We start from the raw sequence: 14,024 nt of genomic DNA, 5'->3' as shown, positions 1-14,024 counted from the left end.
TATGTAACAAACCTGCACGTTATGCACATGTACCCTAGAACTTAAAGTATAATAAAAATAAAAATAAAATAAAAAAAGAAAAATAAATTTTTTTTTTTTAGAAAAAAGTACTTTCAAAACAAAAGTACTTTGAAAGAAATAGCTGGATTCTGCTGAGTACTTTGAAAAAGAATACTACAGAAACTAGACTACTTAACATTATTTTTCTTTACATGAACTAGTTGAACACAACTGAAAGATTCTTAGAGTTAAAAGGAAACAAAGGTTTTTGGGAAAATATCATTTTCCCAAAGCCTACTTTATACGTTCTTGAGTCAAGTATGAGATGAAACACAGAGGCAAAGTACAAGAGAGAGGTGAGAAGAAGTGCAAAAGTAGAATGAGGTGGGAGGGTTCCAGAGCTTTCCCTTGCAATATTCTCTGAGTACTGGCCACACAAGTGGGCTATTTTAATTCCATTGTATCCCTATTTTCTTAAAAAGGAAACAAGAGACCCTGCTCAGTAATTGGGTCTTAATGTCTTCTCATCTCATCGCTGATACCAGGTAGGTCATAGTCCAATGAATACAAATCATAGATACTTATGTTGCAATATTCATTCAGTTGTTTCCAAACCAATCACTCACCAAAGACAATTCATTTGCTTTACAGGCTAACTTTATATTGAGACATATTTGCTTGCTCTATTCCATTTGGGGCTCTGAACAAGTTTCTTTAGAAAAAGAGAAAATAATAGAGAGCAGGAGCTGATAAGTTTTGGAAACAGATCCCAGATTTTTCATGATGCCAAGAAAAAGAGAAGGCATATAATTTGTAAAGTACCCACAGGGCCCTAAAACATGATTAGTCAAACACATAGAAAACATTTTCAGATCTTTTCTTAATTGTAACAGATGGTTGAGCAATAAATTTCTATTTCAGTCTGAAGGATGCTCTGTAAATATATCTGGCTGGAGCCCAGGCTGGCCAGGATAGTATTTCATTGTTCAAAGAAGATCGTTTCTGTATTAATGAACTGTTAGAATTGCTCCCACTAGCTGCCTAGGCGGAACTATTATTATTGAAATTGAAACTCTTAGTATAACAAAATTTTAAACCTAACAGGAACAAGGCTTCCATAGTCCTCTCATTTTACAGATAAAATAAACAAAGAAACAAAACTAAGGCCTACACAGGTAAAGTGGTTTTCCCCCAAACCATCCAGCTAAATCAATACCGAGCTGGAGCCCAAACTTGAAACACCTTACCATTACATGTATAATACCACCAGTAATAAGGAGACTCAAAAAGATAAGAAAATAACTTGTCCAAAGTCACACACCTAGTTCATAACAAAATTCTGCATACATTCAGACCTTCTCAGTTGAAATTCTATAATTTCTGCACTATCCTCCAAATGACAGCTTGTGAAAGAATTCCCGGAATGTATTAGTTCCTATAGTAGAGATTAGGGGGTAGAGAAATATGCATTGACTCTGGAATTAAATAGACCTTAATTCTAATATCAGTACTTTCCATTGCTAGCCATATGCACGTTGTCAACACACAAGTCTCATTAAGCATCAGAAGACAGGTTAATCATCTGTAAAACTGAGACATTAACACCAACATCTTAAATTTGATATGAGTTTTAAATAAGAATAGATATAAAACACATAGCCCAGTGTCTGGCACATTCCAAGCACTCAACAGATGTTAGTTGGGCTGGTTTTCCTCTATGTCAACATCAAAATACTCAGATTCTTTAGGATATATGTTGTCAGCATGTCATTAATTTGAAATGGGGAGAAGAAATCCTTCTACTCTGTGTAAACCACATTAGTCATCTGCTTACATCTTCAAATCAGTAGTTGACGCTGGAACAGGAAGAAGTAGTAAAAAGGAAAGTAAAAAGATTGTATCAAAAAAAAAGTTGAACCCACCAACAAGTGAATTAAAACACCAGAAAAGATTAATATGTAGGCTTTGAATTCTAATGACCTTTGTTTCAACCCATGTTAGTTGTCATTTATGACATGACGTGCCCCTAGAAAGTCTTCCAGACATCAACTATATCCAGAGTCTTCTAGCAGAAACTCTCACTTCACTCCCTCACTCTCCTCCCACCCACACATCCAGAACAAATAGGGGTCGCATCCTCAAGACAAACATGAAGCCCTGTGGGCAAGGAAAAGAGGAAAAAAAAAAAAAAAAAAAAGACAAGTAGACTGAGTCCCCCTGACAGGAAGGGTAGGTGAAGTTGGTCCTTAATATGGGTAACCCCAGGTTGGGGTGCCTTAAACTTGTCACTGCTGTGCATCAAGAAGCCAATCGGCCAAAAATCCTAACCCAGGGAGGTTGGCTTTGTTATTGCCATTTTATGGATGAGAAACGGAGCCTCTGATAAAGAGACGTATGTATGACAAAGTTAACACAGCTTCGTAAGTGACAGAATCAGTATTGATAGGACATTGCAAGAGAAGGGAGTCCAGAATGAATCATCACGGCAAGGGTTACAGAGAAAGGCACAGGAACCGAATGCAGAGCCCAGAGGGCTAAATGACCCAGAAACATTTACCCTCTAAGCTCAAATGACCCATTGAAAGTGAAAGCCAGGAGTAGGGCTTTCACTTCCTCCAAGCTGATAGAGCTGGTGAACCGGCATGATGAGTCAGCAGCACTGGCGAAGAGCAAGCTAAGGGAGTTCCAAACAGATGTTCCCTGTTGGGCATTTAGATTGTGGGCTTCTGCAGAAGCTATTCACTCCACCTGGAACACTCCCATCTCTTCTTAAAGTTATCTGACATATAAATAACAATAGTTACCATATGGAGAGTTTTATCTTTGTTCTACTCAGGAAAAAATACTGATATTCTCCTAGTTAACACGCACAGAGATAATCTGAGGATAACAGGTTGTATTACCAGAAACTCAGTACCTTAAAATAATCCAAATGTATTACCTTACAACTCTGGAAATTCAGAAGTTCAAAATGGTTCTTATGGGCTAAAATCAACATAGCTGCCGAGCTGCATCCCTGCATCCCTGGCTCTGCGGAAAAAAAATCTGTTTCCTTGACCTTTGCTAGTTTCTAGGGGCTGCCTGCATTCCTTGCCTCCATCTTCAAGGCACATCACTCTAACCCTGTTTCTGTCATTACATCTCTTTCCGCCTTTGACTCTCTTGCCTCTCTATTACAAGGACCTTTGTGGTTACAACGAACCCAGCTGGGTAATTCAGGGTGATCTCTCCATCTCAAATTCCTTAATTTAACAACAATTGCAAAACCTTTCCTACCATGTAAAGAAACATAGATTCACAGGTTCTAGGGAGTAGGACATGGAAATATTTGAGGGAACATTATTCTACCTACAAAACAAGTACATTGTTTATTTGAAGTTTTTAAAACTGAGTAAAACCTATCCCTCTGTATTGATCTATCATAGGCTCTTGCACCTAATATCCTATGTTGGAAATGTTAAAAACCACAGTGATTATTCTCTCAATCCCTGCCACACTCAAACTCTAAAATATCTCCAAATTTTCTCTATCCCATTTACATTCTTAATTCAGGCCCTTCTTACCTATTGCCTGGATTATTTCAAAGGCATCCAAACTCAGCCTTATGCCAATATTTTCTCCCTCTTCCAACACATTTTGCAAAATGCTCCCAGAGTTATATCTTAACACACAGTTGTTGAAAGAAGAACTTTAGACAAAAGAAATTTAACAAAGTTTACTTGAACATCCACGAATCAGAAAGTACCAACATGAAAGGATGTTATAGGCTCTGCTCCAGTAGTAACATGAGCAGCAAGCTTTACAGGCTGATCACAGCCTATAAAGAAATTACCTGATTGGAACCAGCTAGGCATTTCCTTTTTTTGGTATGATTCTATGGAAGGTCCCTAGTTATAGAATCAGTTATAGAATCAGTCAGCTAGTTGGCTGTTTATGATTGTCAGAAGTTCAGTTGTTTTTGTTTGGTTTGCTTTCGTTTTTAAGTCAATTACAAGAAATGTCTTCAAGTTAAGTTTCAGCTTGCTTACTTAAGAGCTCCCAGTACAGAGATAACCTCAGGCCAATAGCCTGGCCTCCTCATTTGCTTTGACTCAATTATGTGTCAGATTCTTGTTGAAAGCCTCTAATGGCTGCTCATCATCTAAAAGGATGAAGTCCACATAGCTCAGTTTGACAACCAAAATCCCTTCACAATCTTACCCCCAAACTACTCTTAAAATTCTCTTTCATGTATGTAACATCCCAGCCACACAGAACTTCTATTTTCAGAGGTCTGTGAGCATTTGAGAATGCCTTGACTTTACTCATTGTAAAGCAATACTCATTGTATTGCTGCATGCCCTTAATCTCTTTCTCTGCCTCCAGAGATTCAAGTCAGCCTTTTCATACCCCTCCAAAATACCAACAAAATTTTACCTGCCACTTCCTCCAAAAATATTTTCTCAAAATGCTGTACCCAGCCAAATTAGTAATCCCCATGTATGTTTACAACAATTCCTCATTCTTTTTATTATAACATTTACATTTTAAGTTACTAGTTATTTTTATCATTGAATGCCTTTTCTCAAACCAAGAGTTTATTGAAGGTAGGGGCTGAGGCTTTTTTTTTTTTTTTTTAATTTCTGATCCAGCACTCAATATAAGCCTAGTTCATAGTAGCTATTCAATAACTCTTTTTGTTCTGAGCAAAACTGAGACTCAGATTGGTTCTTTACAGAATAGTAGATCAGTGACAGCCTGGGGAATCAGTTTATTAATAAACATTTTTAATTTTACTTTGGATGGAAAAAAGAAAGAAAGAACAGTTTCTTTTACCATTTTTTTTCTTTCTTTTCTTTTCTTTTTCTTTTTTTTTTTCTTTTTTTGCACTGATATCTGGGAAGATAAGACAGAGAAATGGAAGATAAGATTTGCCTGCCCTGACCCAGTCTAAAAAGTAGAAGTAACATAGACAGAAAGAGCAACAACAGGGGGAAGCTAAAGGGATCATCATAAAAATCTTGTAAGACTTAGGGAAAGAAGTGCTAATTCAGAGGTCCTCATGGCAGAATTTTACAGAGGTAAGTACAAAGTAACCATCCTATGCTACCATAGTCTCAGAGGGTTGAGAGTGATGACCCATGGAGAATCTCTGTTCTCATCAAGTACAGGGGAGATAAAGGCACCCAGCAGTCTCCTTCTTACAGAAAGTCTGGTAGCCATAGCAGGTGCAGAGTTTCTCCCTAAAGCATATTTTGGGGATCAAATACACTTTAGCAAAGTGTTGCTAGCACTTTAGCAAAATATTGGAGCAGAGAAACATAAATGAATTTATGCAAACTCATAAAAACCTTCTCTTGGGGATTCCCAGAAATAATTGTGAAAACTCCAGAAGCATTATGCAAGCTGAGGTTTTGCAATCATGCAAATTAGAAGTAAGAGTCATGGGAAGTTGAGTGTTAAAGTTCATGTAGCCTCATATTTATTCAAAGCTGGTGAGGCCTGAGATCATTCAGGTTAAATAAAAGATTGAATGAATGAATGAATGATATGTATGATGGAATGGAGATGGGAAATTTTACCAAAATCCAGGGTTTTTTTCAGTGTTCAGGTCTGTGCTTAGTAGGAAACTGTAAATTCATTTTATTGGAGGTGTGTTTCCGATAGGAGTTAATTATTTTAAAAGCTTAATTAAGTGGTTGGCACATGTCCTAGTTTCACTCTTGAGTATATCATCCCGAACCTATAATGAACTGCAAGCTTTTTAACACTATACAGTTGTCCCTACTCAGATCTGCAGTTTTTCTCCTCTGCTTCAGTTTCCTGTGGTCAGCCAAGATCCAAAAATAGGTGCATGCAGTACAATATTTTGAGAGAAAATGACAGTATACATTCATATAGCCTTTATTACACTATTATAATGGAGTTCTATTTTATTATTAGTTGTTACTCTATTACCATGTATAATTTATAAATTAAGCTTCATCATAGGTATACATGTAGAAGGAAAAACAGAGTCCACACAGACATACCTTGGAGATATTCTGTGTTTTGTTCCAGATTACCACAATACAGTGAATATTACAGTAAAGCAAGTCACACAAATTTTTTGGTGTCCTAGTGTATAAAAAAGTAATGTTTACACTATACTATAGTCAATCAAGTGAAATGCAAATCAAAACCACAACACGATACCACCTGCAAGAATGGCCATACTCCTGCAAGAATGGCCATAACGAAAAAATGATAGATGTTGGCATGGATGTGGTGAAAAGGGAACACTTTTACACCACAGGTAGGCATGCAAACTAGTACAACCACTATGGAGAACAGTATGGTGATTCCTTAAAGAACTAAAAGAAGATCTAGCATTTGATCCAGCAATCCCCCTACTGGGTATCTACCCAGAGGAAAATAAGTCATTTTATGAAAAAGACACTTGCACATGCTTGCTCATAGTGGCACAATTCACAATTGCAAAAATATAGAACCAGTCCAAATGCCCATCAATCAGCAAGTGGATAAAGGAAATACATACACACACACACATATTTGGGAATAACACCCACAAAAAGGAATGAAGTAATGACATTTTCAGCAACCTGGATGGAATTGGAGACCATTATTCAAAGAGATAATTCAGGAGTGGAAAACCAAACATCATATGTTCTCACTTATAAGTGGAAGCTAAGCTATGAAGATGCAGAGGCATAAGAATGATACAATGGACTTTAGCGACTCAGGGGAAAGGGTGTGGGGTGGGTGAGGGATAAAAACCTACACATTGGGTACAGTGTACACTGCTTGGGTGATAGGTGCACCAAAATCTCAGAAGTCACCACTAAATAACTTATCCATGTAACCAAACATCACCTGTACCCCCAAAATTATTGAAATAAAAATATTTTGTTTAAAGTGTACAATAGCATTATGTCTAAATACAACGTACATATCTTAATATTAAAATATTACATTGTTAGAAAATGCTGATGATCATCTGAGTCTTCAGTGAATCCTAATCTTCTGCTAGTGGAGAGTCTTGCCCCAACATTAATGATTTCTGACTGATCAGGTCAGAAATTGCAGAAGATTGGGGTGGCTGTAGCAATTTCTCTTTCTTGCTTGCTTTCCTTCCTTCCTTCCTTCCTTCCTTCCTTCCTTCCTTTCCAGAAGTCATGACAAATTGTATCTCTTTTTTGTTTTGTTTTGGGGCTGTGGCAATTTCTTACAATAAGACCACAATGAAGTTTGCCATGTTGACTGACTTTTCCTTTCACAAAAGAGTTCTCTGTCACGTATGATGTTGTTTGATAATATTTTACCCAACAGTAGAACTTCTTTCAAAATTGGAGTCAATCCTCTTAACGTCTGCTGCTGCTTTATCAACTAAGTTTATAAAATATTCTAAATTCTTTGTTGTCATTTCAACAATATTCACAGCATCTTCACCAAGAGTAGATCCCATCTCAAGGAACCACTTTCTTTGCTCATCCATAAGGAACAATTCCCCATCCATTCAAGTTGTATTATAAGATTGCAGCAATTCAGTCACATCTTCAGACTCCACTTCTAGCTCTAGTTCTTTTGTTATTTATTTCTACCATATCTGTAGTTACTTCCTCCACTGAAGTCTTGAACTGCTCAAAGCAGTTCAAGGTTGGAATTAACTTCTTCAAAACTCCTGTTAGTGTTGATATTTTGACCTCTTTCCATGAATCACAGATGTTCTTAATGACATCTAGAATGCTATAATTCTTTCCAGAAGGTTTTCAGCTTACTTTTCCCAGATCCATCAGAAGAATCATATAACCTGTGGCAGGTATTGCCTTACCAAATGTATTTCTTATGTAAGATTTGAAAGTGAGAATTAATCCTTGATCCATAGGCTACAGAATGGATGTTGTTAGCAGGCATAAAAACAACATTAATCTCCATGTACATCTCCATCAGAGCTCTTGGGTGACCAGATGCATTGCCAATGAACAGTAATATTTGGAAAGGAATGTTTTTGAGCAGTAGGTCTCAACAGTGGGTTTAAAATATCCATGCTGTAAACAGATGTGCTGTCATTCATTCTTTGTTGTTCCATTTATAGAGCACAGGCAGAGTAGATTTAGCATAATTCTTGAGTCCTTTGATTTTCAGAATGGTCAGTGAACATTAGCTTCAACTTAAAATCACCATCTTCATTAACCCTAACAAGAAAATCAGTCTGCCTTTTGTCCTTTGAAGACAGGCATTGGCTTCTTTCTAGTCTAGATGGCATCGTCTTCCAATATAAGGCTGTTCCATGTACATTGAAAATCTATTGTTTAGCACAGCCACGTTTATCAATTATATTAGCTAGAGCTTCTGGATAGCTTGCTGCAGCTTCTGCATTAGCACTTGTTTCTTCACCTTGCACTCTAATGTTATGAGACAGCTTCTTTCTTCAAACCTCATAAACCAACCTCTGTTAGCTTCAGACTTTTTATGCAGCTTTCTCACTTCTTCCAGTCTTCATAGAAATGAAGAGAGTTAGGGTCTTTCTCTAGATTAGGCTTTGATTTAAGGGAATGTTGTGGCTGGTTTGATCTTCTATCTAGACCATTAAAACTCTGTATCAGCAATATGTCTGTTTCCCTTTCATTTCAGCAGCTAATGCAGCTGGTGACTTTTAGTGCAACTGGAGTAGCACTTTTAAGTTCCTTCAAGAAGTTTTCCATTGCATTCACAACTTGGCTAACTGTTTGGTTCAAGAGGCTTAGCTTTTGGCCAATCTCAGCTTTCAACACGCCACCCTCACTAAGCTTAATCGTTTCTAGCTTTTGATTTAAAGTGAGAGAGATACAGCTCTTCCTTCCATTTGAACACTTAGAGGTCATTATAGGGTTATTAATTGTCCTAATTTCAATATTGTTGTATCTCATGAAAGAGATGCCTAAGGAGAGGCAGGAAGACAGGACAATAGGTGGTTGGTGAAGTAGTCGGAACACACGCAACATTTATGGATTAAGTTTGCCATGTTATATGCGTGTAGTTTGTGGTACACCAGATAATTACAATAGTAACATCAACAAATTAGCAAATATCACCGTAACAGATATAATAATGAAACAGTTTGAAATGCTGTGAGAATTACCAAAATGTGACACAGACATGAAGTAAGCACATGCTGTTGGAAAAATAACCCTGATAGACGTGGTTGATGCAGGATTGCCACAAATCTTCCATTGCTAAAAATAAATTGCAAAATCTGTGAAGTGTTATAAAATGAGGTATGCCTGTATAAGGTTTGGTACTATCTGTGATTGTAGGCATCCACTGTGGGTCTTGGAACAAGTCCCCTGCGATAAGGGTGGACTGCTGTGCATCAGTTTCTTTGTCCATGGAACAGAACTCCAATTTATCCACTACACAGTTTAAAGGAAAGCTAGATATGTAAAATATTGTTTCTAAAGAATGAAACACGCTGAATCAAATAAAGCATAATGATCTATTTAACCTTGCTCTTAACTGAGGGGAAAAAACAACAGTATACAAAGTTAAAAAAAAAATAAATGGAACAATAATATAGTTTATCTTGTCTGTTGTTTAACTGCCTATGAGATGCTAAGTTGAAATATTGTCTAACATTTTGCCAGTAGGGGAAAAAAAATAACAGCAGATGGGCCAAGCAGAAGGCAGTGCCAAATCATTTTGAATTCTTTTCCGTGTAGTTTTTTTTTTCCAGTTTCATTACAGATATGACTGAGATTGAAAATCCTACATTAGAAAACATATATCAGATATTCTTATAATTGTATTACACATGTGTTTCTTTTAGGACCAATATAAGCTTGCTTCTATAAGCAAGCTACTATAATTAAAGTTGTTTCTAGACGGCATCCTTGAGGAGTGAAAAAGTTATCTAAGAATAGTAAAAATGAAGAGACTACTAACAGGAAACTGCATACACGATTGCCACTGGCCTGTTTTTGATGTTAACTGATTTTACCCATGAAGATGCTTATTAGTTGTCATGCACTCACTCTGATCTTGTTCAATTTGTCATCAGGAGCTAAGTGGTATAACGGCAAAGGCAACAGATGTTGAGAATGACAAGCCAAATTACTCGAAACTCCGCCAATAATTTCCCCTCAAAAGTAAATGGTATGACTTTCTAATCTCCTGAATTCATTTCTTTCATAAGCAGTCTATGGGTTTCCATCTGTTTCCTGGACACAGATAACCTTACTTCCTGCCACACATGATAAGTCTACTCATCAGAGTTCAACCAGTACTCTTTTGTCATTGCAAATCACTTCTTCCAACTGCAACATTCTCAATCAGGACTGCAATTGAAAGACTGATAACGGTTCCACAGGAAATGTCCATCGTTTGGCAGGCCTACTTTGAATCCAAAGCTTTTGAATTGTGCACTGTCCAGCGTATTTTAAAAGTGTTTTCATAATTAAAGTATGCTTATACAATGTCTTCCTTCAACTTTTATATTGAGATACACTAGTTTATTAGAAATGAAAATTGGTTTATTCAAATAATAACATACTGGATTACTATTTCTAAAATATACATTAACTGATATTGATTGCAACAATGCTGCAATTATTATTCTCTATTTATAGAAGAGGAAATCAAGATCTGGAAAGTTTATTTTTAAAATCTTATTGAGAATTTTCTGGGTGTTAGACAAGAAAGGCATGAAAGATGTAGCTATGATAAAATCAACAAGGATTCTGTGCTCATGGGTCTTAAATCCAGTAAAGGAAACAGGATTTAAATATGTTATACTACTAACTATAACAAACGCTATGAAGAAAAGGGTACAATCATAAATTATAACAGTATGGTATAGTTTAGATTGTAAGGTGAGGAAAGCCTTCTCTGAGGAAGGGATTTTGAAGCTGAAATCACAAGGATGTTTGGGAGTTAACTGGGCAAAAAGTGAAAGAAAGAAGGCTAGGCATCATTTAGAAAGGTTTTTGGTGGGAGAGAGGCTAACCCATTCCAACAATGGATGAAGAGGGGAAAGTGACATTAGGCAAACCTAGGCAGGAAAACAGGGAACATATATGAGGTCATGTAAAGTACTACCCGACTTGCTCAATGTCACACAAATAGAAAGTGGCCTTGCTGAGACTAGAAGTTCTTAATTTCTATTCTTCTGGTTTTACCACTCTGCTACTACACTGTCTTTTTACAAATAAGTGAACAAAGATACTCTCCTATTTTGAATTCATATTTTCAAATGATGACCTTTAAAAAACAATACAGTAGTGATTTATCAAAATTGATTATTGGCTAAATCAGTATCTTAATAGTGGGTTGTTTATATTCATTACAGTAATTAGAATTTTAGCTATACTAAGATTTATTGGAGAGACATGGAGAGTGGCCCGCTCCCCCAGGGCCTGGGGCCTTCGGCCGTGGGCTGGCAGGTGAGCTGGGGGGCACCAGGACAGGCCGCGCCCTCTGCCCTGCAGACACCTGAGGCCTCCGCTGTGGCTGCCTACTGGCCCGACTGAGGACCCAGACCTTGAAGCAACGGCGAACCTCTCTTCCCCACCCCACCTCGATAGCTGATGGGGATGGTGGCCTGGCACCCGCCGCATGGCCTCCCAGTCCAAGTCTGCCGGGCCCGCCAAGCTGCCGGGACACAGCGCCTTTGGGTGGCGGCGGGAGTGGCGGGTCCGGAAGCACAAGCACAGCGTCTGCCCAAACGCCGGGCGGTGGAAGCCATTAGGGCGTGGAAGAACCAGAAAGCGGCCAAGGCGGCCTGGGGTCGCAGGCAGGCTCGGCTGCCTCTTCAGGCCACGGAGCCGCGTAGAACCGGTTCCTGGGCGACTGCTCTGTCCCCATTGGGCGAGACCTACCTAGAAAAAGGCCTTAACTACGGACAAAGGCCTGAACTATGGATAAAGGCCTTAAAGGGCCTGGCAGGTGAGCGAAGTCCGGAACAACGAGTGGAAGGTTAGGGGCCACGGGGCGGCTGGTCTTCCTTCTGCCAGATCTTGCAGTTGGAAGGGAGGAATGGTAGAATGACAGGTCACGTTTGGCCCGTTGGAAATGCCCACCACCCTTTGGGAAGATTTACTGGCCATTTATGGAAGGCCTGTGTATATAATATGAAAAACCTGCTCTCAACTCCATCCCAGCCTTTTAATAGAAAACATTTGTCACATCTAACCCTTCTAGATGGAAAGAGGTTCCTGATGTATCATAAAGTAGAGTTAGAAAATCACACATCTTGTAAATTCTCATTTGTTTAAAGGAAGTCATAGAAAATAAATGTCTTCTGGAGATGACTTTTGGAAATGGAGTTGTTAGGCGGCCTCTGGAAACGGTACATCCATGTTTGTTCAGTGGATTAGATGACATGGAGCTGGAGGACCTGAGAAGGAACGGAAGGTTCTACGCCAGCCCGGTCATATTTATAAGACATTTTCATATTCTAGCCATTGTTTTGTATGCATTTTATTCCTCACTACTGTATATATAGTTGACAATGCTAAGCTTTTTTGAAATGTCTGTTTTTTTAAGATGTTCTGAAGTGCCTGATATATGTTAAAATTAGAGGTAATAAAATCACATTTTGTAAATATCTTTTTGTTACAATTCATGGAAAATGTTGTTTTGGTGGCGAATGGCCAAATCACCTGTTGAGTAATACTCATTGTGTTTGTGCACTGGTACAGGGGAGGAGCGAAGAGGGGGAACTGCAGAGAGCTCTATGCCACCCTGCTTACAGCGAGGCAAGATGAATCATCTCTTTCTGTGCGTTTTGTTTTATCTATGTATATAGTGTACATAATGTACAAATGAGTCCTAGTTTACAACATCTAGTCTTTATAGATGTTAAAGAGGTTGCCAGTGTATGACAAAAGTAGAGTTAGTAAGCTAATATATTTTGTACATTTTGTTTTACAAGTCCTAGGAAAGATTGTCCTCTGAAAATTTGAGCATTCTTGCCCACTGGGTTGATGGAGATAGGAAGGGTTCTAGGCCAGAATGTCCATATTTGGAAGCTTCTTTCAAATTATAACTGTTGTTACATGTTTGCAGTTTATTCAAGACTGCTTTGTATGTAGTGGACAAATTAACTCCTTACTTGAAACATCTAGTCTATCTAGATGTTTAGAAGTGCCCAATGTATGTTAAATGTAGAGGTAGTAAAATACCATTTTGTAAGTATCTTTTTGCTAAAATTAATAGGAAATACTGTCTTTTGAAAATTGAATCGTGAAGCCACCTTTGTGAGAAGTATAGTGCTGTCTATACTTGTTCAACGGTTTAGAGGAGGTAGGAGGGAATAAATTGCAAAACATAATATGCTAGTATGTTCATACTTGGACGTTTTCAGACACCATTCTTCTGTATGTTTTGGCATTTTGTTTTCCTCTGTATATAGTGTATATAAAGGACAAGTGAGTCCTAATTTTGCAGCATCTAGTCTAGTCTCTAGATGTTAAAGAGGTTGCCAGTGTATGACAAAGTATTTAGTAAAATTGGCATATTTTGTATGCTTTGTGTTGAAATTCATAGGAAAGCTTGTCTTCTGTGAATGGCTTTTGCACAGAAATTTGTTCAACCATCTCTAAGCATTACAAGTGCCTGTACTTGTCCCAGACTGTATTAAAGTCAGAGAGAGAAGGAAGTGAGGAGGAAATGATTCAAGGCCAAAATGTTCACATTTAGAAGATGCCTCAGATGATAACCATTGTTACATGTGTGCAATTTTATTTAACAGTGCTGTGTACATGGTGAACAAGTTATATGAAATATCTAGTTTTTCTAGATATTTAGAAGTGCTTGATGTATTTAAAAGCAGTAGTAGAATAACACTTTTTGTAAACAGCTTTTAAAACTGATTGGAAATGCTGTTTGGAAGTGGAATTGTTGAACTACCTGGGAGATGAGAGGGAAGAAATTGCAAAAGGTGTTTTGCGATTGTTTATTAGAAAATTTCAGCTTAATCCATTGCCTATACGTTACATGCATTTCATTTAACTTTGCTATACTGTATATATTGTGTATATACTGGACAAATGAGTCCTGATTTTATAACA

At 37.8% G+C, this 14,024-nt stretch overlaps 1 long non-coding RNA gene across 1 annotated transcript; it reads left to right on the top strand.

Annotated features, from left to right (window-relative positions):
- Positions 1-11,763: 11,763 nt before the first annotated feature.
- LOC105518139 lies at positions 11,764-12,541 on the top strand. The gene is made up of 2 exons (XR_001002778.1): positions 11,764-11,898; positions 12,230-12,541. It is a non-coding gene; the product is annotated as an uncharacterized LOC105518139 (long non-coding RNA).
- The last annotated feature ends 1,483 nt before the right edge of the window (positions 12,542-14,024 follow it).

The sequence above is a fragment of the Colobus angolensis genome, unplaced genomic scaffold, assembly GCF_000951035.1.
Source record: "Colobus angolensis palliatus isolate OR3802 unplaced genomic scaffold, Cang.pa_1.0 Scaffold313, whole genome shotgun sequence".
Lineage (NCBI taxonomy): Eukaryota > Metazoa > Chordata > Mammalia > Primates > Cercopithecidae > Colobus > Colobus angolensis.
Note: the sequence above shows the minus strand (reverse complement) of the source record. Positions and strands in the feature narration are given on the sequence as shown.